The sequence below is a fragment of the Onychostruthus taczanowskii genome, unplaced genomic scaffold, assembly GCF_017590055.1.
Source record: "Onychostruthus taczanowskii isolate IOZ18803 unplaced genomic scaffold, ASM1759005v1 scaffold6, whole genome shotgun sequence".
Taxonomy (NCBI): Eukaryota; Metazoa; Chordata; class Aves; order Passeriformes; family Passeridae; genus Onychostruthus; species Onychostruthus taczanowskii.
In genome coordinates this window covers 16,438,918-16,459,939 of record NW_024503679.1, presented here as the reverse complement: position 1 = coordinate 16,459,939, position 21,022 = coordinate 16,438,918, and the positions used below count along the sequence as shown (strand labels likewise).

The window sequence follows — 21,022 nt, the reverse complement described above, 5'->3', positions numbered from 1 at the left end:
ACCGATCCCCCCCCTCCGGCACCCTGTGGGCAGCGGCTGTGCTGCGGCGGGGGATTGCTGGAAGGAACTAGAGGCGGCCGGGAGGGGGTGGTGGCAGAGCGGTTCCATGGTGTAATGGTTAGCACTCTGGACTCTGAATCCAGCGATCCGAGTTCAAATCTCGGTGGAACCTGAATTTTTTTTCTTACCTTCGGTTTTTTTCTCTTCACTTTTGTGTGCCCAAGCGATGCCCGGCGTTCTCTGAGCTGCACGAGTTATTCCCTGTGCCCAAACGATGGATGGGCACACTGAACTCCCCGGACTCCTGTGCTCAAAGAGTGCCTGGGCACACTCCATCCAAGATTTCTAAGCCTCTTCCCAAACAATGGATGGACACACTGAGCTCCCGGGAGTCCTGTGCCAAGAGATGGATGGGCATGCTCCAAGCTCCCTGGGCCTCTTCACACGCTGTGATAATCTCACCTCATCTTGCCTGGGGCTCACCAACCTTAACCCCACCACGGGGTGGGTGCCCTTCTCCTGCCTCCATGGGCCGGCACCGGCCTCACCCCAAAGCCACCCACAAGCACAGCCGAGCTTGGGGTTGGTTGGTGGGAAGTCCCCCAAGAAGATCCCTCGTGTGAACTGAGCTGAGAGAGGCCTATGAGCTTGTGGTGCAGGTATCAGTCAGGCCAACAAGCTCTTTCAGCTCATGAGATGCAGAGGCCATGAGCACAGGCCCCTTTCCCACCGCCACCCCTGCCCACCCTGCTTCTTCCTTCCCAAAAGGTTGTCCAGTTCCCCTTGTCTCCTCTGTGCCATGGGAGACACCAACTTTTTCATCAGCTTCTCCTGGTGCAGGGGTGAGATATAAACAGAGGATAAAAATAGCACTTGTGTCCAGATGATTAAACCGAATCCCTTAAAACTGCTCTTTTCCACCAGCCTGCCCTCAGCAGCAGCACGTTTGCCATCACTGCAGTCAGTGGCTGTGTCATCATTCCTGTGTGTGGAAAGTAACCCCAGGGCATCAGCAGCAGGGCTGTGCATCAGTTACCGTCTGCTGGCACCATAACGAGCCAGAATGTGATCCTCTGCATTTAAAGATAAATACTTCATGCTGCCTCAGAGCTTCCGAGTGGGGAAAACAAAACATTCATAACAAAGACACCTGATGTGTGCCCGCAGTGTGACCCTCCACAGGAGGACAGAGGCTCCCCAGGAGCATCGGGAGCTCAGTCTGGGCTCACCCACATCCTGCTGCCAGCCTCTGATGTGCCCTGCACCTCCAGCTCCTCGCAGGGGGTAGGGCAGTGGTGAGGGCTATAGGAATCTCTGCTGTCTTTGGATTCACCCTTTTTATCTGCAGCCAAACCCAAAACACACAAAATCTTGAGCCTGAAAATGCCCATCCTGCTCCTGCCACCTTTCTCAATCCTCTGCATTGAGTAGTACATCAAATGGATAACAGATACTTGTCTGTGTAGAGGCTGGGTATATTTATAATTCAAGAGCTCAGGTTTCCATCTCATATCCTATTTGCACTTGTCCATTGAACTTTGTTGTTAAAAAGCTATTAATTTTCACTTGATGTTTCTCAGACCTGGTTTCATCCTCCAGAACTGCTGTTAGTGCTAAAAAGGCTTAAAATAACACAGATTAAGTACTTTTAGTCATCCTTCTGTAAGAGCTGTTCTCCTTTTTGTTCTTTGGATTGTGTCTGTGAGCCTAGAAACACCCTTTATTTACATGTTTCATGTGTGCAAACATGACTTCCTCTTGCAGCACACTGCAGATGTTCCTCATCTGGAACTGACTTACCCTATGCAAGAGTTGAGGGCACAGGGTGAGGACAGTGGCTCTTCTGGCTTAGGTAAAAATCACAGTCCCCACATTGCTGCAGCACTGTCACTTGTTGAACTTCAGCCATTGTAAAGCAAAGGCATTTTTACCAATGATTTTTAGCAATACATGAAAAGTTGTGCAGATTGCTATGGAGTTGGGCAGCAGCAGGGATTACTTCTAGCTAAGCCTGTTTAAATGCAATTGATCATTTAAAATTAGATCCTTCATGGTGGAAACTGAAACAGTAGAAAGAGCTCTGTGTCTAAACAGGAATCAACAGAGCAGGACATGAGGAGAGCACTGAAGTAGGAAGGAGCTCCAGAAATTAAAGTCTTATATTTTGTTCAGTCCTGGGTTAATTTCGTTGCTGTTCAAGCCCCAGAGGAGAATATCCAAACCTTCAGGAAATGTCACTGTCAGCACAGGCTGGTTTGGGCTACTCTGCTCTTTCCCTGTGTCCCCTCCCAGAGCGAATTGCTGCAGTGATGGGATGGCCTGGGACACCTGCCGTGCACAGGAAACACAGCCAGAAAGCAGAGGTCAGGTCTGGAATAACAGACTGTGTGCTCTTTTAATGTGAGAACAGTCACTCAGCACTGGCATTTCTGCTGCATTAATTGCCATTAGTGTCATCCTTGCAGGAACACTAAATTCATGGCAAACCTTGAATTAGCACACTCTCATAATTCCCAACTTAGGCAGAACCATTTGCAGAGGCAGCACGTCCCAAGCAACTGGAGCAGAGACAAGGAACGATACTCAGCTGGGCCTTGGATGTTCAATTTAGCGAAGAAAAGAAGCAGAGGTCGCACTCATAACTGTGTATTTATGGGTCTGTTCTGGAAATTCCCAGAGCAGCTGCCAAAAAGAGCCCAGCACCATTAAGGTGCAGATGTGTGTCAGGGCTCCCAGCTCTCAGCTGCCCAGCCCCAGGCATTGTGTATCAAGCTCTCCCTGCATCCAATTCTCACTTCATTCTCCACTTCACTCTTCCCACCAACTCCTGAGATCCCCCAGAGTAATCCTGGCCTAATAAAGTGGAAAATTTGCCACCATCTTTGATGGTTGTGGCATTCCCACAACAAGGCCAGGGTGTCTTTGCAGAGCACACTGGTGGTATTTGACATGGAAACGGCAGAATGTGAAACAGGGATGGCCAGTATTTGCTGCTGGTCCTGGGGGGAAAAAAAAAAAAAAAAGCTTTTCTGGCTCTGAAATCCCTGTTCGCACTTTGTAAATCCATCTCTTTGCAAAGCTCAGAGAAGATTTGGAATTGGAAATCGCAATAATTCAAAATTGTCCTTGAAGGGCTGTTGACCCAAATTCCCATTTCCCTGATAAAAGCAGCCCCTGGCTTCCCCAGGGCAGAAAGTAGGAAGGACAAAAGCAAAGCCCCAGAACTGTGTTTTATCAGAGGAGAAATATTTCCTAAGGGGAAAATTCAATCAATACTTTGCAATTTCCTAACAATCCATTAATCATTGCAATTATGCAGAGATAATTCAAGCTTTCCAATCCAGCTGCTAAATTAGAGAAAAGCGTACTCTTAGCACGCACTATCCCCAGTTTGACATGTCAGTCAGAAAAAAACCCCATTCAAATACAAAATCCATGCACTGAAATTAAAAAAAAAATCTGTTTTAAAACCCTAGACCAATTTAAATGGTTTACAATGTACACAGATTCTATTTTTCAAGTAGTTCTATGCCACACATAGGAATAATGAAAGTACATGGAGTTAATACGAATTTTTCTGTTGATAACTCATTTGCATTCTATCAGGTGCTACATCCTTTCTGATTTCTACAGCTCCAAAAAGAAAAGGTATAAGAAGAAATAGACCAAATCAAAATTAATTTCTAAATTAGTCTTTCCTTTCTTAACCTTGAATTAAAAAAAAAAAAAAAACTGTATCTGAACAGATTTTTTTATCCAAAATCAAATCTCATTCTGGTTTTGCTGTTCTTTAGGAATCCCTGCAGCACTGCAGAAAGATTTGGAATGGAAGAGAAAAATTAACCATCTTCTGCAGACATTTTTCACTAGGACAATATTATGTTAAGCAGAAAGGAAGGAAAGTTTTCAGTGTGTTTTGGGAATAGGAATTGAGTGCAAGACTCAATGACTTGTTGTTCCTTGTGATGACTGTCAAAATGAAGTCATCAGTTTCCTGAATCCATTTTGGACTCATCACTCATCTCTTTGTGTCTGCTGCCTCCAGAGACACCAGCAAGATAAGCCTGGCAGCCCCAGGATAATTGCTGGCCAAGATATAATTTCATAGAATCATCACTCCAAATCTTCTTCCTCTTACACACCCTGCCAGAGGGGTTTATTCCCTATCTAGGGTCAAAATTTGCTTGATGTTGGAGTTGGTACCAGGCAAATGCAGCGACAGCAGCGCAGGCGTTATCACGTGGCCCATCATCTTCTAATTTGGATACAAAAGATCAGCCCTGGGGAATGAAGAAGCACTTTGGGTTCTGTGGCCAAGTCATTCTCTGCTGAAACAACCGGCGGGGCCGGCTGGCTGTGCTCAGCACGGCCACGTCGTTGTGGAGCTGCACGACTGTACTGGGAGCCAGGCTGAGGCCGTAAAACTTCGCTCATTAAGATCATTAGAGAGCTGTCAGATGGAACAACTGGGATGGCTTTGATCTGGCAGAATATCCTTGCTCCTGTTCCCAGACCTTGGGAACCATCCAGTTTTCCATAATTATTTTTTTTCAAGTCATTCGAACAATGTTCTTTGGGTTTTCTATAGGTTGCAATAACTTCTTCAGGCAAACTGGAGGCTGTAACAGCTATAACAAGATTAATTTATTAAATAGAAACCCTGATATTTCAGTGATTTGTCTATAAATATATTCACAGCTGGTTTTGCCAAGAAAATGACAAAATGTTGCTGATAATCCCAAAGATATTCCCTATAAATCCACTAGGTGTCCTACTGTTTTCAAGCAATTAGGCTCAAGGTTTGTTTGGGTTTTCCCCTAGTTTTGCCAGTGAGGAATTAGTTTGAGGCTTTAGTGGAATTAGGTCTGGGTTTGCAGGTTGAAGAGACGTGTACGTGTGGTTTGTGTGACACAGCAGGACATCCGGCTCGCAGCAGCAGTGCTTTTGGCAAATGCCACTAATGTTCCCCACAGAGACCAACTCAAGGTTAGAGGCTGGAAGAGAAAAAGGGAAAAGAATCTGCCTTCCTCTCCTGGGAATGCTAAACAAGATCCAGCAGAGCCAAATCCTCTTTTCAGTCAACCTTGGGATCTATTTATAGGATTGCTGAAGCGAGGCCAACACTGACCTCAAAGGTGGTGGCGACACGCGTTAACCTTCATGGGAGCTGCTCTGCACAGGCTGTGGTTGTGACATTCCTGGTCACTGTCCCTGTCCCTGATGAGTGTTCCCTGATTGCCAGCGCCTGTCAGCAAAGGCCAGCACACTCACAAGGTGCCCTGTCACTCCCAACACGGGGGGCATGTAAATACATAGCAAGAAAAGCAAGCTGAAAAACAGCCAAAGGGGAATTTTCTCATCTCAGAAAATACTTGGGGTGGAGTGTGGCCATTGGACAGTCTCCAGCTGTTGGCTGCTCTTCTGTGGTGTGACCTGGAGCACACTCACCATATCAATTGTGCTATCCAGGACATCCCTTCTCTGCCTCCAGATTTGTAACTTACACTGAGCCCCAGATCTCTCCTAGATATTGAAAAAAAACATATTTCATTATTCCAGTGGTTTTCAGTGCTCAGAAATGCAGTATTTCAGTGAGAGAGAACTGCAGGCTGATTTTTATGGTCTTGTAACTGAAGCACAAATCACATTCTGTGTAATCCTCCCAGTCTTGCCCTCCTAAATAGGGGCCATTGCATTTTCAAACACCCTCCTGTTCACTCTCATTTTATAGGGCTGCCACAGCTTGGATCTACCCCAGGTCTATGCAAACTGAGGAGAAAATCAGTTTTGTTTTCTATTTAACAAATGCCAGAGGCAGAGATGCTCTCAAACAATGAGATTGTCTCTTTTTCCAGTAGGTGCTTCATGGCCAGAAGTCCTGCCCAGGGCTATTGGCTCTGCAAACAGGCACTGGGCAAGGTGTCAGCACCAGTTCAATCACAAACTGCAAGGGGAAATCAGAGGGGGAACAACAGCCTCCTGTCCTTGGCCCACCAGGACTCCTTGCCATCAGGCATTGTGCATCACGGGAAGCGTGGAGCATCTGTCCTCTGCCATGTGTCACTGCTCTGCCTCTCTTCCCTGCTATCTGTGCTCAAGGTATGGCAGTCATTTTCCTGCAAGAAGAAAAGGATGCTCAGGTCTTCCCCAGCGTGTATCTGTAGGTACCTGCTGCAGTCCCACCCCTGAGCAGGGTGCAGCGTGCTGGCTGTGAGGGAGTTTAACCTGCTCCAGCGCCTGTGTTTGCTGTGACACACAACAAACACCTCGAGCCTTGCCATGATTCAGAGCATAATGTGTGGGAGCCATCTGGTCCCGTAGCTGAAGGAGCAAATGGAAAATCTGATGAAAGCACAAACAGTCACAATGAGAGACTGAAAAGATGTGTTGATATTCCAAGCAGAAGTCTCCTTCTGTGGGGGGTAATCTCATCATCCATTGCCTCTTTCCTACTCCCTCCTCTGGAAACCTGCTGTCAGCCAGGTTGCACTCTCAGCTCTGGGAGTACTCACACCTATGGGATGCTAAAAATATGTTTCATGTGCTTGAGCATACCTCCCGAGACAAGAATTTGCTCAGCAGTCAGCTGTGCAGTGAGCAAGATGTGCAAGATGCTTGCATGCAGCACAGCACATTTTAGGGAGCTTGGACTGATCCAGAACTTTGGCTGGTTAAAAATGCACTCTCAGTTGGGATTCGTCACTAATATTGTCCCACTGCTGTGCAGAATGACAGCTTATGGCTGTGACAGACTGAATGGAGTTTCACCTCAGCTTGCCTAGATATTCCCAGCCCTGCAAAGGAGATGTATTTTGGAGGGACTGGAGCATCAGGGGAGAAACAAGGAACTGAGTGCAGTGGATGGGGTAGAGCTTTGGATGGCTTTGATGTGGCACAGTTGGTGCATAACTTGTCCTGAATATGGAGTTAATAAAAGTGATTTGATTGTATTTTGCAGCCAGTCTGGTTTTCCCTCATTCTGACCCTGGTTTCTGATGTTTGGAGGGCACAGGGAAGGCAGGGAGACAGAAGATGCCTATTTTAGTACTTCTCTGCAGGGGATGCACACGTTTCAGACAGGTACACATTTGTTTCCTCTGACACCAAATTAATGGGAATTGATGTATTGATTCTACAATTCTTTTTAAAATTGCTTCAAGTTTTGGCTTGCTTTCAAGCTGGCAAAATGCAATGTGCACACAGTTCAAGACAGCTATTTAATTATTGTAATATTAATATAGTTTAAAAAATTCAGTTTCCTGTGAAATGCAGAAGATAAAAAGCATAGAGAGCAGCCCAGAAAGGCTCTATATCCTGGGTTCATCCCACAGTGAGGGCTGCAGGTGAGGGGGGATTCTGCCTTTCTGCCCCACTCAGGTGAGACCCCACCTGCAGAGCTTCCTCCAGCCCTGGGGAACAACAGCAGAAGGATTTGGAGCTGCTGGAGCAAGTCCAGAGGAGGCCACAGAGATGCTGCAAAGGCTGGAGCCCCTCTGCTCTGGAGCCAGGCTGGGAGAGATGGGAATGTTCAGTTTGGAGAAGAGAAGGCTCTGGGGAGACCTTAAAGACCCTTACAGTGTCTAAAGGGGCTCCAAGAGAGCTGGAGAAGAACTTTGTACAAGGGCCTGGAGGGAGAGGACTAGGGGGAATGGCTTCCCACTGGCAGAGGGCAGGGATAGATGGGATATTGGGAAGGAATTGCTTCCTGTGAGAGTGGGCAGCCCGGGCACAGGGTGCCAGAGCAGCTGTGGCTGCCCCTGGATCCCTGGAAGTGTCCAAGGCCAGGATGGGCATTGGGGCATGGAGCAGCCTGGGATAATGGAAGGTATCCCTGCCCATGGCAGAGAGGATGGAACTGGAGAGTGTCCAAGGCCAGGATGGGCATTGGGGCATGGAGCAGCCTGGGATAATGGAAGGTATCCCTGCCCATGGCAGAGGGGATGGAACTGGATGTCTTAAAGGTCCCTTCCAACCCAAACCATTCTGGGGTTCTATGATTCCATTACACAATAATAACGTGAGTCAGTAATTTGTCAGTCTCAAGTGTTAAATCCACTGTCTTTAGGACTATTCCTATATGTAACTAAATAAATACTGGCAAAGTAGTCACCTTAGGTACTCAGCTATTGTATTTGTAGACTATGGGAATAACTGTGCCACATAGGCTCCTGGTCCTAAAAAGAGAAATAGCTTGTATTAGGAATGGAGTAAGAGTCCTGTATTTTCTTCTTTGATCACTTTGTCTCTGCCTTTATGATCTCACTAGGACAGTGATATGACAGATGCTTCTGTATTTTGAGTGGCAACATGACTGGTCCAAAATTTGAAGTCATCTTTGTGTTTCATTTATTTTCTGGCAAAACAACATCCATGTGCAGTTTAAGAATAGAACATATAAAAAAAATGTATAGAACTCCAAAGCACAGAACACAGAATTTCTGGGCAAAATTCTCTTCTCAGTTACATTTACATAACTCTGGAGTAGTGTCTTCCTCTTTCTTGTTGTTACTCTGAGCCCCTTTCCCTCTCATTGTGTCAGAGCCATAGGATCTACCATACATGGCTGAATCCAATTTCGTCACAACTGTTGCAATCTCCTAGACAAAATTACAATCTCAGAGGAAGTACATAAAGATGCATGGGCCTCAATATCCTAAAAATATGCTGCTGTCAGTTCTCTGTTAGTAGTTTTCCATGCAAATGAAAATGCCAGGGTGGTGGAGAACTGCTGAACTATCTGGAGCAGATTCTCCACACAGACACAAGCAGAGAATCTGCATTATTTGGCCAAGCTCCTTTATAAAACATCATGTTCAGTAGCTCTTTCTTTAAACAAAGAAAGGGTTTGCACTAAATTGTTTGATATTTATTTTGTGTAACTCTGTTCCTTGGCTGTCCATGTTACAGAAATGCTGTTATGCTCCAAGAAGACAGATTGCCTGGGCTGGAAGCCCCAGCCCTGATCCAGGGAAGCACATGGCTTCCTTACAACGATTATGATGAATATAATTACTATTCAGTATATGGGGCAATTGTTTTTGGTGTTTAAAACAGAACAAAACAAAACAAAACAAAACAAAGCAGGTTTGGAAAGGAAAACAGAACATTAAAAAAAATTGTTAAATAGGAAGTGGTTGACTTTCAGGAAGTAACTCCATATGCAGATTCTGCTATCCAGCGTTTCCAGTCATCAGAGAACGGAAAGAAAAAATGCCATTAAATATCCCAGTGGTCCTTTAGAAAATAATGCACCTCCCTTTCTGTAGGTATAACATTTTACATCTCCTGTCCAACAGCTGGTGGTGTCAAAGGCCAAGCGAGCAGGACGTGGAATGCAGAGCTTCAGTGGTTACTGAAGGCAAAACCATCTAAAGCTGTAGCAGATGTTCCCTTGCTTCCTGTCTGCTTATCAGCCCTGCAAAGGCACTTGGGTTTTGTGCTTGTTGTGCCAAGGGTAGCTATGGAGATCTCCTACAAGCTGTGCAGTAGTGATAGGCTGAAGGATCTTTGTGTCTTTGGTTATGAATGATCAAGAAAACAGCATGGTTTCTAAGAACTCGCTCACAATTTTCCATATGTGCATCAGTCGTTCCCCTCGCACGACACGAAAATGACATTTGAAATCATAAAATAACTTAAGAAATACATTTCTGCAGTGAAGATGTTCATTTGGCCTCTGTGTGCTCATGTTTTATACATTGTTTCTAGTACACCATGAAATAAAGAATAGTATATCCAACCAACTGTATTTCTCCAAGGCCTTAAAAGTGCTCCAGAAGAGTTTTTAACTGTCAATTTAAATATCACTGCCACTAATCCTTTTTATTGCACCTCAGCTCAGTTTTAATTCCTGTTTATTCATTATAAGCTCTTGTAAATTATAACTTTAATATGAATGACTACATGCAAGTGTTAATGCAGTGCTCCATCTATTCTAGGGTTTTGAGATAGTTTAATGAGACTGATTTTTACACTGATGCCTTTAAATTAATATGCATTCCCAATACAGTCAAGACCTAGGGCAATTAAGTTCATTTCTTATTAGGCAGGAGTTCTTTTCCTCCATGAAATAGAAGAAATAAAGGAATTTATTTTATGTAAATTCTAGCCCAGATGTTTTGCTTTAAAGGGTAGCAGAAAAGGATGGATTTGGAATGGTTCCTTTGCCCATCTTGAAACTGGAAACCAAAAGTGACAGTTTTGACTTATCACTGGTAGACATGGTTATAGATATTCCTGTGGGATACAAAAGAGGAACAGTGGCTCTGTTGGTGTTTGCCACATTTCATGCAACATTATCCAGGAAAAAGAGCACTAGGTAACCATTATTGCACCTTTAGATTGTTGGTTGCATTGCAAATTTGTGTGGACCTGGAAAATGCAAAGAGTGGGCATAGAGCATCCCTTCTAGGGGTGATATTCAGTGTACTGCAACATCATGGCCCATAGTCCAGGAGGAACTGAAGCCCTTTGGGACAGTAGGTTCCCAGGGAAGTAAGTGTGGACATTCTTTGAGAAAATGAGCTTCCATATGAAAGCTAGAGACCTAAAATTCAGTCACCTTCCTGTCCCCAAAGGCATGCAAGGATAAGACAATGCATGAAACAAAAGAGAAAATTTATTGAAATTAAGATACCAGGACTGTATGCAAAGGGCAGACTTTCAGGCAAAGATGATCTGAAGAATGCAGTGATAGAAGTTGCCTGAAGCATCTGGGAAAACACAAGAAACTGAAGATGAAAGATGAACTGATGAAGATGAAAGAGGAAAAGAGGGGAAAAAGGGGGCCCAGAGGTCAAATTTGTACGAGTTAGGAATGTGGAGTAGGTGAGCACAATTCTGTGGGTGAGTTCCTGATAGAGATGCAGTAAATATATTAAAAAAGCAATATATTGGTACTATGACTGGGAAAGAGAGTTTTTGTTTGAAGTGCTTGAAAATTGAGGTCACAGTATTTAGACTTAGACTGTAAGGGGTAGCACAGTTGGAAGCAGGATGGATGAGATGGTTTAACAGGGCTTCATTGTAGCCACATTAATTCAGTTTAAATAATTAATTCTCTTTTAAACTGACTCTATTCTGCACACTTGACATTTTGGAAAATCTGCCATTGCCTGGCCTTCTGGTAAATGCTTTTGCATTTGTTTTCCATTGTTTCCTTCTTGAAAAAAAAATCCTTGTCACTAACAGGAACCATCAGCAGCATGGAACAAATTGACTTGCCAAGGACATTTCCTCCCATCTCATTATTTGCACTGGAAGTACTCTTTTTTTTTTTTTGTATCAAGAGTCAGAGTGTGATTTTTTAAAATTTCCATTTATTAAGGTAGTTTTGTACTGTATTTTGAGTCAAATTCAAACTTGATTATGTAAATTACTTTCTGTGCATCAACATTTGGTCATACATTTTCCAAGGAGGTGATCAAGCAGCTTAATTAATAATCAATTCACAGTTCTCTCTGCCTACCTCATTATGTAGAACTCCTGACTGTTACAGGAGAGGGTGTCCTCCAGGTATGAATCAGAGCAGATACATCACCCTCCCTCTTCTGCTCTCAGAACATTGATTGTGAGACTCAAGTGGCTGAGATTGAGTGGATCTATAATGTTATCTGGCACAAATTGGGTTAAACAAACAGGTTGTGCATTCTACTTCCAAGGTGATTTGGTTTGTGTGTTCTCTCCTATCCTTTCTGAGCTCTTGGTTGTGGCTCAGTTGCTAAAAAAGTGTTCATCTGCTCTAAACTCCCCCTTGGAAGTGGCAGTGCTGTATGGCAAAGGAACACAAACATAATTTTTTTTTGTGGGGGAGGTCTGTTGGGACTGGGGCTCCTTCAGGTAACCTGGAGCCAACCCTCTGAGAGCTCAGCAAAGGGCAGAGCCTGGGCTGACCTACATTCACAGTGACTCACCATGAGATTTAATGTTGTTCCTCTGTTTTGCTGGTTTCTCAGCAGTTGCTGAGGCTTTAAACAAGGGTACTCTTACCTAACCCAATCGATGGATGAGCAGTTAGGACCCAATCTGATGCAGCCAGTATTTGTAATAGTAGAAGGGCACATTCCAAAGCTGTTACAGAAGAAAAGAATTTCAGATAATTAGGAGAGGAGTTGGGCAGTGATACAGATTTAAAAAGTACCCAAGATAAAATAACAGATACTAAAAATATATGCATTGAGATGAAATCCTCATGACTCAGTACTCGAGCCAACTTCCATTCTCTAGGAATTAGCAAGGAAATAATCCAAACAGGGTAGGTCCTGGTGTATTGCCTTACTCTGGGCTTGCACTTACACTTCAAAGATGTATCTCACACTGAAAAAGGTCAGACTCAAGTCTGACTTTTCAGGGCAATTGCAAATTTTTAAAAATATGTTCTGTCGTTGTAACTTTTCAAAAAAATTGTGAGTTTATTTCTATCTAGAAAAAAAATCTAATAGAGAGCACTCTGGACCTTGAAAGGCAAAAGCATTGACAGCAGGACCAGAGATGCATTCTTTGTTACAAGCAGGACATTCATTTTAATACCTGTGACTCTCTAGCTAATAACTGAGGAGTGGTCAATCCAGCTTGCAAATAGAAACACAAGAGTGCCATTTCTTCTCTTTTTTCCTACATGAAGTGTTCTCTGACTGGATGAGAAACATTGAAAGTATTGAAGATAGTGTAAGCATTAAAAGTATTTTGAAAGAAATGAATATTTTGAAAAGTATTTTGAGAGCTGTAGAATCTCAGAAAAGCAGAAATCTGTGTTAGGAGAGCTTCAGCTACAATCTGGGTCAGATTTTCAGTGCAGATGTGTCAGATGCAGTTCCTTGGAAACTCTCCATGACAGTTAGTGAGAAGAGTGACCCAATGTTTTCTCACCGTACAAAATAACTGTTCTGTTTGATGATGTCATGTGCATGAAGCACTGCCTGCATTCCCACAGCAGAGTCCTGTTTCAGCTTGTTTGGGAGAAGAGATTTTTGTCTCAGAACTGTTTCAAACAGGGAGTTTAGCAAATCTCTTTGGTACACCTTGACTGATCTCAATCAGTTTTCAGAATTTTAATGATCTGGTTTTATTTGCAGATAATGATTATTTATGTAAATGAGATGCCTTATAAATAAATATGGAAATTATTCCATAATATTAATTACAGGCTTTATGGTTTAAACATTTATTACACTAAAGACAAATGGTGCTGGGGATTGTCTGAGTTTATTGACTTAGTTACTTTGTTAGTTTTATTTTAACTTGACTTACATATGTTGGGCAGTATTTCCTGAACTAAAACAAGGTGTATTGTGTGCCTGGATATATCAAAGGATATTGAAGGATAATAAAAATCAAAATGCATCATACAGTGGTAGTAGTAAATGGAAACCAGACTTCAGAATGATTTTGTCTAAAAATCAAAGAAGTGAGTTTTACTTGGAAAATCTCAGCTTAAGTGTTGTTAGCCGTTTACTGAAAAATTAAGTCTTAAATTAATTATGATCCTTTGCACTTCTATAGCTGCTTCTCTTGAGAATCTCAGTAGTGTTCTACAAACATTAATTAAGCTTAATAGTACTCCTGAGAAGTGGTTAAGTGATAGATATACTTCACCCACCATGATATAAGCAATCTCTAGAACAAAATACAAAAACTTTAAACAGCAGGACTACATAGGAGTTTAGAGCCTGAAGTATCCCCATCAGGCAAAACTGTGGGGAGGATTTAGCTACATGGGATACAATTGCTTGGCCTGGGCATGATTCAAAGGTGAATATAAAGTACAAATATTAAAGAACTCTTCACTAGAGATCTCTAGTGAGGGAAAGTGGTTTTCTATGGCCCCAAAGTATTATGTGGTGTGGCTCTGGTGATGAATTGAATACTGATTCAGAGGAAAACTGCTATTTGCAGAAATCACCCCCAGATGGGCCAAAGAGCAGGCATCCACATGGAACCTTTAAGGCTGATGCATGAACAGCAGGGATAGCAGTTAAGTCCTCTCACCCCTGAGGGAACAGGAGCTGCTGAAAATAGCAACAAACCAGCAGTATCAGTGTGTACATTTACAGCCCCAGACTGTTATTTTTGCTGGCGAATCTGCATGCACAATTTCCTTCCTGATATTACTCCACAAAGAGCAGCTTTTGTTATCTGGCATTACTGATGACAGCAATACTTAAACCAGGTTAGTGCTGGCACAGACAGCAAGCTGGCTTTGATAGATGCATTAGGATTTGGGCCGTCCTCAAGCAACCCTTCTGCTGCCCCGTGCTCACAAAATGGACTGCAAATATTTGCCTGGGAGCTTCCAGTGTCCAGAAATGTGGTCCAGCTGTACACGCTGATTGCCCGCTAACGACAGGACGAGAGGTACGGATGGCATGGCTGGCTTGACACCCCAACCCTCAGCAACACAGCCAAGCACATCTTCACTGGTTTATCCCTAACACCAAAGGCCATCCCCTGCCTCTCTTACCCTTCCAAAGCTGATAGCTGCTGCCATGCTGCAGTGCCTTGTGAATAATTTTAGCAGTTGCCGAGGGAAACTTTACGACGCGCAGCCTGAGTCCTGAGATGCGCGCTCTGAAATCTTGAGGAAGCAAATCGGTGCTGGAAAGGGAAATGATAATGAGTTTGCATCAGATTTTTATTTATAGATATGACTTGGAAGCAGCTGGATCTCCTCCTCGGGTACATTTTCTTTCCTTTCTGTTTCCCAGTATTTCTGTTCTTTTGGGACCACAAGCTCTCCCATAAATATTGGCAATACATGCCTGCTGAGAAACTCTCTCTACCTGCTGGAGAAAAAAAATCTCCTTGTTTTATGCAAGTGGAATGCCTAGATACTGCAACTAGACAATTAGTCTTTATCCATACACATATACAGTAACATTCTTAATTTGCATTTGTGAATTGTAATTCATGACACATGACTCCAGTGCTTCTGCTAAGTTCAGTGGCTTTTGAATCAGGGCCTGTATTTGCTTCATTTCCCCATATTTTCAGCTGCTTCAGTAATTACCTAAAGAAAGGTCTGAAAAATAGATATATTTTTAATAGACATATATGATATTCTATTTCCTGTTTTATAATGCATAGTCGGTAGTTTCTCTGGAGTGCAAAAAGCTTTTCAGAGATACTGTACTTGAATCAGTAAAAGGAAGGGTGACTGCACTGTTGTACTGCTGCACCATAATATTGAAATGCTTTATTATTTCATAATCTGTCCTAGAATTTAATCATTCCAAGCTGGGACGGTCTCTTTATGTCAAAAGGGATAAGTCCCAGATTTACAAATATGCCTGTATGAAAAAACCCATGAAGATGTGGCTTCGTTTCCAGTGTGATTCCAGCTTGCCAAAGGCTCCATTTCATTGCATAACCCTCCGGATGCAGATCCATTACTGCACTGTAAAGTGGGTTACTGGACAGGGTAAGGCAATTCATCTTCTGAAATGCAGAGTCTTGTTTTGCCAGTTATGGAGTTTATAATTATCCATTATCATTATCTCCATAGTTATTTTTACCAAGGTTACAGATAGGTCTGTTTGAAAGGTATTCTGTTGGGTTCTCTTGGAGGTTCATCCTTCCCCTGTAGAGGTAAATGAGCAGTGCACACAGCACAGCCAAGTGAGTTCAAAAGGCATAAAACTGGTGAGAAAGTGAACAGATTAAGTCCCAAACTGCACACTTAAGAAACTGAACAAAAATTGTTTTGCTTATGAAAGCCAGTGTCTGCCAGGAAAAACTGGGAATAGTGATAGCTGCTTTTTTTTTTTTAAGCACTTCTGAAGCCCCATGAATTATAAATCATCAAACCCACAATCCTGGGACAAGTCTCTTAAAATCATGTCCTGGGACAGCAGAGTTCTCCACTCTATTCCTGGCTCTGTCACTGACCATCTGCCACTTGTCCTCTGCCTTGCTTGAGTTTACCCATGTGTAAAATGCACTTAAAATAATCTAAACCAGACTTTGAAAATTACTTCAGTGCCACAAGCTAGAAATTTGGGGTTGTAACATGGAAAAAAATCGTTCTGTGGTTGCTGGTCCATAGAAAGCCTGCGTGTCTCTCTGGCTGCACTACGGGGGAGGCTAAATCTGGCTGCCAGGGCTCCACCCTGCACTTGAGAGGCAGCAGAATCCCACATGAAGCGTGCTTGGTGCCTGCCCACCTGCACTACATGCAGTTGTTAACTTGGGTAATTAGCTTACTATGCACAACAAGAATCTGATCCAACACTGACTGGAATTAATAAGTAGACTTCAGTGACTTAATGATCTTGGGCTCGGGTCTTCATGTGCAAGTAGAGATGCTTGCTCAGAGATCCTGAAAATCCCTGGGAAGGGAAAGGCTTTGTCTGACTGACACATAGACACATCTCTGTGCAATGAGCCTGGCAGGAGCTGGGCACACAGTAAATCTGTCTCTGCCTGTACAGTAGCACTATTCACTGATGCTGCTCTTTATTCACAAATAAATACAGAACTACAGTCACAATTTTTCATAGGCCCTTTTGCACGTGGCTTTAGAAGAGCCTTAAAGTGGAAGATTGATGACGAGCTACGCAGGAAAGCTTCTCAGTGAGATTTGTTAGGAAAGGTGACTTGATGAAGGTGGTGACAAGCTAATAATGAAATGGAACATTGCAATTAAATGTGCTGGTGGGGAAGAAAGTGTGCCACAGCCAAGAGCATGAGCAGCAGGTAGGTCAGGGAGAGAACGCAGCAGAGGTTTGATGGAACACGGTGGGAAGGAGGGGGAGATGTAAGAACAAGAAAGACAGGACAGAGATAAGCACTGTTAGATGTGATAGCAGTACGGGGCAGAAACTGCTTTGGTGTTTGTATCAGGCCTTGCAGAGAGAGAACCCCGTCCCTGACCACAATTTGTTGACATTGACACAATGTGTAATTAAATGCAGATAGTCCTAGAAGGACAGAAATGGGGGGGGGCAAACAAATTGACAGCAAAACAAAGACATCTACACAACGTTTTACTTATAAAAGAGCTGAAAAGTATGAAAACTGCCAGAGAATATTTAAGAATTCTGTTTCTCCAAAATGAGTTTCCATTAGAAATAGTCCAGGGTATTTTAATGGTTATGAACTTAAACCCTGCAAAGTGAGCTATTCATACATCAGTGCAGGGATTTTGCTCAGTATACAGGCAGCTGTAACAATACTCTCAGAAGCAGGAACAGACCCATTAATCTTGGATGTTAACGCTGAAGCCTAAAATTTATGCCTACCTAAAAAATGAGCAAGAGCAGAGAGCACAGAACAGTTTGCATATCAAAAATTACTAGCACTAGCCAGAAGATGGAGTTCAGTATTGCTGTTTATTTGAAAAGCATTTCCAGGACTGAAATATATCGGAAATTGATTTAGAAAAGTCTCTACCAGCACACCAAATAATTTAAGGACACGCTACTGAACACAGAGCATCTTGCTGTAGTGAATAGTGACATTCTAGGTTCTTGGTCTCTCACTTACCCCACTGTGTAGTGTCTGGAGAGACAAGTTCTTTCTGGGTGTGGCTGGAAATGCATTTCACATAGAAACACAAGGAATGGGAACGTTCTCGTAGTCCCTGACACATTCCTTACTCGGTTTGCTGTCTGTTGAGAAAAAAACAAGACAGACTTAGCTCCTAAATATCAACCCTGGTAGTGCAGAGCTGTCCTGCATGTGTAGGCTTGCACATGGGTGCTCCTGCCCAGGTAGACACCGACAAGTGTTAGCCACCACATTTCCTACGTGCGGGGTACGAGGAGCAGCATTTCTGCTATAAACAATTTAATTAATAAAAGCATGTGGGGGAAACCAATGTTATTTTATACTTTTTGGCTTTTGTGTTCTATTTGGTCAGATTTTCAGAGGGATGAGGTAAACCAAGAGAGTAGGTCTGAACATATCTGAGTATTTACAGTTCAGTTTTGATAAATTCACAGTATTTACAAATTCAGAACTTCATATGAATTTTATGTCTTTTATAACGAGCCACATCTAAACCCCTAAGCCAAACATCCAGAACTGAGGTAAGACAGAATTCAAACTCAAAATTGTATGGTTGGAACCTATCCCTAATCAGCACTTTGGTATAAAATTTGGAAACTCAGGGTTGCAGTGGACAAGGTGCCAGAAAAATAGTATTTATTTCTGTGTGGGTACAGGCAGGATTCGTTCTGTTGCGCTCAGCAACATCTTGACACGCTGCACTAATCTTAGCTGCACGCTCTTAAAAGATTATTTTTGTCTCGGGTTCTTTTTCTAGTCTTTGATGCAACAGCCTGCTGCGGGTTACATCAAGCCTGCAGAAAATCCCTCGGTTTTCTCATCCCTTGTTTTCCAGACAGCCGGCACCTCCTCCGGGTCCAGGCGACGGGCGCCGCAGGTGAGCCAAATCCCGGCCTATCTGGGCCGGAGATTAATTTCTGTTTAAATTAAAGATGCTGCCTGGATTAAAAGGCTGAGGTGGTGGGGAGGCACAGTCGAGCCCGTGATCTGCGCGCTGTGTTTTAGGCGCTTTCGCTAAGGGAGCCCCGCTCCCCCCGTCATGGCTCGGAGCAGCCGGCGCCGCGTTCCGTGAGGGGGAAGGCGGGAGCGGCGGGGCCGCGTTCCGTGAGGGGGAAGGCGGGAACGGCGGACCCGCGGTGCGCGGGAGAGCGCTCCGAAGGGACCCGGTGGGCGGCGGGGCACGGCAATCTCCCCCTCAGGAGCCGCGGGACCCGGCGGGTGCCGTCCCGCGCCCGCCCCGCCGCGATCACGGGTCGCAGCCCGCCTCCCCCGCCCCGTGACAGCCAAGATGGCGGCGGAGGGGAGGGGGGATCCCGCCTGAGCCGCCCACACGGCGGGAGGCGGCGGGGGCGAGCCGGGCTCCGCTGGGATGAGATAAGGGCGCGGGCACCGAGCGCGCTGCCCCCCGAACCCCTTCACCACCCGCTCCTCGCCCCGGGGAGCGCGGCACCCGCCTGAGGTGAGCGCGGCGGGGCTGTCACCGCCGCGGGGCGCGGGCCGGGGGGTTCTCCGAGGCGATGCCGCGGGTCGGGCGCTGCCGCGTTCCGGGGCCGGCGGGGAAGGGGCGCGGGGCTGTCAGCGGGGGCGGGGAGGCCGGCGCTGGCGGGCCGGGGGCTGAGGCGGCGCGGGGGCGGCGGTAACTTTCCGCTGGGCCGCGGTGGGAGGGGGGAAAACTTTCTCCTTGTGCCCGCCGGCTCGAGACTCCCGCCAGACCCCGCCGGGCCTGAGGGGCTCCCCGGGCGGCGGGGCCGCGGGGCCGGCCGAGCCCTCGCCGCCGTCCAGCCATGTTGTACGGGCTGCACGCCGGCGGGCCGGGGTGTGTGCGCGTTCCCCGAATCCGCGTGTGTGTGCGCGTTCCCCGAATCCCTGTGTGTGTGTGCGTGCCCCCGAATCCGCGTGTGCCGGTGCGGTGCCCAAACCCCGAGCCTGTGCGGTGCCCGAGCCCCGAACGTGCGCGTTCCCCCGGTCCGCGTGTGTGCGCGTGTCCCCGGAGCCATGTGCGGGTTTTCCGCGCAGCACCGCTGCGTCAGCCGGAATTGCCCGGCGGTGCTCGGCCCCACGGTGCGTGTTTCTGTCCCGACTTTCCCTTCGGCAGCCTGGGTTATCCTATACCTGGATTGATGCAACGCGCTGTAGAAATTAGCCCTGGCATTTTTGTCGTCGCTCTGTCATGAGGTCTGCGTGTGGCACAAGTTGCTGGCCAGGGGATGATGGTATTCAATAACTTCCCAGTGATGGTTGCTATTCCGAAGTTATTCCAAACAGGCTCCGTTTAAAAATGTGCCGCTTCTACTTTGCTAAAAATGAGGTCTTGACTTTCTGCCTAGTTCTGAAACTTAATTCTTTTGAATTAACTGAGTGGAAGTATGGTGTTCTGGGCAACTTTTTACTTCATTTCACAATTTTTTCTGGAACTGTTGCTCAACTGGAGGTTTCCGTAAAAAGTGTTACATTACAGTACATAATATTTCACTTTTTGAATGATTAAACACAAATATGTTATCTTGGCAAGTGTCTGGTGGTTTAAGGATACTAATTGAGTTAGTCTAGCCAAGAAAGGTCGAGGGGAAGTAAATGGATTATTTCTGGTTTGTGTGTCTAGCATGCAAGTCTTACTTTGTGAGAGTTCCTTGCTTTTCTCATCTTGTTTTAAAAAGTCATATATTTAGAGTACTGGAGAAACTTCATCTAGCTTTTAGAGTATTGAGGAGTCTGTAAGTTTATTTAAAGTGAGCATTAAAGTGGAGCTCTGGTAAAGGGAGCTGTTTTTTAGGGGCTATCGTGACTTGGCATTGAAATAGTTTAATTATCAAAAATAGAGCATTACAGTTTCTGTGGTTAGCTTGAGGAAGGGGAAAATTGCATGGAACCTTAAAGACAAAACAAAGAATATTAAGCTTCTCTACAGCCTTAAGAGCTTCTGTGATGTACGTGTTTACTTCTGGAAATGTTGGGCTCCAGCTGAATGAGTGCTTTCCTCAAGTTTGAGTGTCTTGTGCCCCTTTGGAACAGGATTTACCCAATGGCCTCTTCTAAAAAGTGCATTTATTAGAAAGCAGTACAAAATATAAGATTTGCTTCTGCAAGCAGTAAGACAAAAAGCCAGGACTATTTTCTTTAAGCAGAGGCTTATTTAAAAATACTTTCCCAGTATTTGAGATTTTCATACCTCTGAGTATTCATATTTTCTGTAGATGTATGGTTGCAGGTTTGTATTTCAGCTCATTCTGTATGACATAACCCCAGTATGGTGCTTAATGGAATTACTATATGTTTTAATGGCAATATTAGCAGTTATCTAGTTAATATAGTCAGAGTTAATTATTAGTTAGAAAAAGCACAAATATTGACATAGCCTGGCACACACTATAGGGCTCAGGTGCACGCAGCTGATGCAGGTCAAGCATTAGAAACAATGTCAATAACCTGCTTCTATTTCAAATATGTGCTTGAAAGGGAAAGTGGAGAGATAGAGGGTAAAGCCAACTGGTCCCTAAGGGGAGTGAGGTTGTAACTAATA

The 21,022-nt window shown here is 44.7% G+C and overlaps 1 protein-coding gene, 1 long non-coding RNA gene and 1 other non-coding gene across 4 annotated transcripts in view; 2 read left to right on the top strand and 1 right to left on the bottom strand.

The window, feature by feature from the left end:
• Positions 1-100: 100 nt before the first annotated feature.
• TRNAQ-CUG lies at positions 101-172 on the top strand. The gene has a single exon. It is a non-coding gene; the product is annotated as a tRNA-Gln (tRNA).
• An 11,108-nt stretch (positions 173-11,280) lies between these two features.
• LOC121343703 lies at positions 11,281-19,864 on the bottom strand. Its single transcript, XR_005953734.1, has 4 exons — positions 19,615-19,864; positions 17,479-17,603; positions 14,459-14,592; positions 11,281-12,069 (listed from the first exon to the last, which is right to left on the bottom strand). It is a non-coding gene; the product is annotated as an uncharacterized LOC121343703 (long non-coding RNA).
• Positions 18,559-21,022, top strand: part of DENND4A (DENN domain containing 4A) — a 49,004-nt gene continuing 46,540 nt past the window's right edge. The window contains exon 1 of one of the 2 annotated variants that reach the window (XM_041419126.1): positions 18,559-18,961. The gene's annotated coding sequence lies outside the window, so the exon portion shown is untranslated. The remainder of the gene's footprint in view (positions 18,962-21,022) is intronic. The other variant, XM_041419125.1, reaches the window with a different exon arrangement.